The sequence below is a fragment of the Castor canadensis genome, chromosome 12 (genome assembly GCF_047511655.1).
Source record: "Castor canadensis chromosome 12, mCasCan1.hap1v2, whole genome shotgun sequence".
Taxonomy (NCBI): domain Eukaryota; kingdom Metazoa; phylum Chordata; class Mammalia; order Rodentia; family Castoridae; genus Castor; species Castor canadensis.
In genome coordinates, this window is record NC_133397.1 from 76,003,116 (window position 1) to 76,007,357 (window position 4,242).

A 4,242-nucleotide genomic window follows, 5' to 3' on the forward strand; every position below is an offset into this window, starting at 1 on the left:
TGAGATCTTGTGCACAATTTGCCAGGCTGGACTCAAATTGTGACTCTCCCGAACTCAGTCTCCCAAAGAGTTAGGATTACAGGTGTGACCCATCAGTGTCCAGCTTATCTATGACATCCCTGACATGCTGAGTTTTTGAATACATATTCATTTGTATTTTATCCTAGCAGTGGCTCATCTTCATCCCTAATGCAGAAACTTTGCATTTATTTCTATCCCATTCTGCATTTTTCATTTGGGGCCAGTGTTTCAGTCTTATCAGTTTATTTATTTATTTTTGCGTGTGTGGTACTGGGGTTTGAACTCAGGGCCTACACCTTGAACCACTCGACCAGCACCCCCACCCCGTTTTTTGTGATGGGCTTTTTCCAGACGGTCTCGCGAACAATTTGTCCGGCTGGTTTTGAACTGCAGTGCTCCTGATCTCTGCCTCTTGAGTAGCTAGGATTACAGGTGTGAGCTATTGGCACCCGATTATTATCCATTTGTTAACAATAAATGGATATTGTTAATTTTTTTTCTTTCAGTACTGGGGTTTGAACTTAGAGCCTCATGCTTGCTAGGCAGGCAATCTACCACTTGAGCCATTCCTCCAGCCCAGTTTATTTTTCAATCCTGATTCTCTTATCAATGTACTAACCATATCTTCAGTGTAAAAGCACACCCAACCAAAGAATAGGAGTTCACTTTTCTCACATAACAATAAGTCCAGGAGTAAGGGGTAGCTCAGTGACAGAGTGGTGCTTGGTATGTGTGAGGGCCTGGGTTTGATCCCCAGCAGGGCAAAAGCAAATGAGCAAACCAAGTCCAGCTGAAGGTTATGGGTTTAACAGTTTGATGACATCATAGCTATATGCCATCTTCTCTTCAATACTCTTCTCATGGCTAAGAGAAGGCTACAATAGTGTCTGTCAGTGTGTCTTCACACAACCACATCGCAGAACCCTTCCCCATTCAGTGGCCATTTTAACAACATCTCTCAAATAACCTCAAGCCACCAGCCTATTCTCACCTCCAGGTTCAGAGAACCTAGTAGCACTAGTAACTTCTTTGAGGGCTACTGCAGATTTATTATTATTTTTTATTTAGATGGTACTAGGATTTGAACTCAGGGCCTCACACTTGTTAGCCAGCCCCTACTATTAGCAGTTTTAAGAGGAATAAAAGAATGGGCTGGTGGGAGTGGCTCAAGTGATAGAGCGCCTGCCTAGTAAGCACAAGACCCTAAATTCAAACCCCGTTAACACAAAAGAAGGAGGAGAAGGAGGAAGCAGAAGTGGAGGAAGAGAAGAAATAAAAGAATGAGGGAAGTTTTAGGAAAGAAGGAAGGGAGAGGAGGGAAAATATTATAGATGAATATGAAGCAAGAAGATGACAATGAAAAAGATGGAGTGGAGGAGAGGAAGAAGAGAAGGTGGAAAAGGAGAAGGAGAAGGAGAAGGAGAAAGATGCCAGTGTCAGTGGCTCACCTGGCCTGTTTGACCCACATCTCATCTTCCCAGTACCCTAAATGAGCATCTTAAGAGCTTGGTCACCTCCTACTGAAGATATGTTTGGTACCCTTATTGCTAAGGGCTGGTGCTCTTTGGCCCCAAAGCTACCAGAGCCTCTCTGAACTCTGCTTGTTGGCACCATCTTCCCTAGGGTTTGTTGGTTCTAAGCTGGGAGAATGAGGCAGCCACATCAACAGAACAGCTGCTCACAGAGCAATGCCTTGGATGTGAGTGGTAAGTTCTTCTTCCTCTTTTGCTTGCTTCAGTAGCACATGTACTAAAATTGGGACGATACAGAGAAGGTTAGCATGGCCCCTGCGCAAGGATGACACGCAAATTCGTGAAGCGTTCCATAGTTTTAAGAAAAAAAAAAGTTCTTGCTCTTTGGACCTGAGTGAGCAGGCGTTTCTGCCTAGAGGGTTAGAAAATGGGAATAACGCATGCAGCCGATAGCTGAAGCAATCTATGTCACCCCAATACACTGGGCCCTTCTCCCCTCCTTATATTAGTGGTCTCCAGCTGAAATGATGGAGTCAGTGGTTCCATGGGAGGTCCTAAATGGGCAATGGCTACAGGGCCACCACTCCAGGACTATATTGTGAACTGAGAGATGGCCAACTTTTTTTTTTTTTTTTTTTAATGTTCAGCCTGCTATTGCATGCATGGTCATTGGGCCATGCCTCAGGACACCTGTGGGTTTTGCTCGGGTCATAATGAAATACATATTGTACAGGGTGGCTGCCTGGAATCAGGCAATGCCTTGGAAACTTGACACTGTTGCAAGGCTTCGTGTTTTCTTTTGCTGTTCTCTGTCTCCTTATAGAACTAGCACATGTGTTCATTTATAGTTTATGCCCCACCTGTTTTCAGAAAGGATTCAAGGCAGGATAGTCTTTCTTTCCCCAGACCCGCCCCAGATTCTTGTAACAGTTAGTGAGTCAAGTGGGACCAATCCACAGGCACTGACAGGCTCTTCATAGTGGAAGGAGTGGATGAAGAATGACCTTGCCCTGTCTGTTGAAGGCAGAGCTGCCATGTTGCCCTTTGGCAGGGCTCAGCAGAGAAAGGCAGAGGCCTTTCTCCTCCTTCTGTCCCAGCCCCAACTGTGAGCGGGCACCACAGCGTCCTCTGTTTTCTGTGTGTGGCTCTCCAGACACCTCTCTTGAGCCTGTACAACACCCCTTCTCCTCCGGTGACTGACTGATGTTTCCAGCTGTCCTTATGAAGGAGGCAGAACCCATGGTAGAGCCCAAGAACTTACCCTTGGGAGGCCAGTACAGCACAGGGGTTCTGATCTCTGGAGTCAAAATGCTTGGACTGAACCCTGGCTCTGCTTCTAATTTAGATATGTGTTGTGTGACCTTGGGCAAGCTGCAAGCTATGAAATCTTTATGTGTCTTAGTTTTCCTATATGTAAAATGGGAATAATAATTTTACATGCTTCATAAGGTTTTCATAAGAAGCAGATTAATAAAGCATTTAGCCCAGAGCCTGGGAAAGACAATTAAAAACTGTAACGAGGTAGCCCACCCACCCAGAGGGAGTACCAAGTGCTCATGGGTAAGGAGCAACTGGAACTCCTATACTTTGTTGATGGCAATGTAAATACTTGCAAAACAGGGTGGCAGTTTCTTCTAAAATGAACTATAAAGGTCATAAATCTGAGAAGTGCACAAATATTTACAAAAATGAGAAATGTATATTTATTAAATGGCCTAGGAACTCTACTATTGGGTATTCACCTGAGATAAATACAACCACATGATCACTTGAAGACTTATAGGTGAATGTTTGTAGTAACATTATTTGTCATGCTAAAAAGGACTGTCAATAGGTGAGTGGATAAACAAAAATGTTGTGTATCCACGCAGTGGAATACTACTCAGCAATCAAAATGAATGAAACACATCAATACATGTGACACCATGAATGAATCTTAAGAAGTTTAGGAAACAGTAAGAAAAAAGCACATAGCATATGATTACATTTACATGAAATTCTAGGAGGACAGGAAGATCATTGGTACAGGAGGGAGAGAGAAGATTGAGAAGCAGCACAAAGGAACTTTCTGGATTGAATCTTGATTGTGGTGGCAACTGCATGGCATACATATATTTTAAAACTATAAACTGTACACTTGAAGTTTTATGAATTTTCTTGTGTGGAAATTATACTTCAATAAAATCAATTAAAATTTCTATCTACCTGTAATGTGATGCTCTGGCTTGGCTTGGGTTACAAAATATTTCTGTGATTCTGAAGGAAAGTCATAAATGTAGGATAGAAGATTAAACCATCATTTAATACTTGGAAGAAGTTATGGGTTTCCAGAGCGCTAGTCTAGAATGGAAACCATTCCAACAAAGGGAGAGCTCTTTGTTGGTTTTACTCAACAATGGATCCCCAGCACTTCAATTAAAACAGGATATTTGCTTTATCAATTAATATGTGTCAAATGAATGAACCTTTTAGACATACTGTTTCATTGACTTTTCTTTTTTGGGGGGTGTGAGGTTTGATCTCAGGGCCTACACCTTGAGACACTCCACCAGCCCTTTTTTTGTGTGATGAGTGTTTTCGAAACTGGGTCTCGTGAACTGTTTGCCCATGTTGGTTTTGAACCACAGTCCTTCTGATCTCTGCCTCCTGAGTAGCTAGGATTACAAGCGTGAGCCACCAGTGCTCAGCTCATTTCATTGACTTATTGATAAAAATGAACACAGGCTATTACATTTCCTCAAGGTAAAGT

General features: G+C 42.8%; 1 non-coding gene across 1 annotated transcript; it reads left to right on the forward strand.

The window, feature by feature from the left end:
- Positions 1-1,750: 1,750 nt before the first annotated feature.
- On the forward strand, positions 1,751-1,853 carry LOC141415158 (U6 spliceosomal RNA). Its single transcript, XR_012440172.1, has one exon. It is a non-coding gene; the product is annotated as a U6 spliceosomal RNA (small nuclear RNA).
- Positions 1,854-4,242: the final 2,389 nt, after the last annotated feature.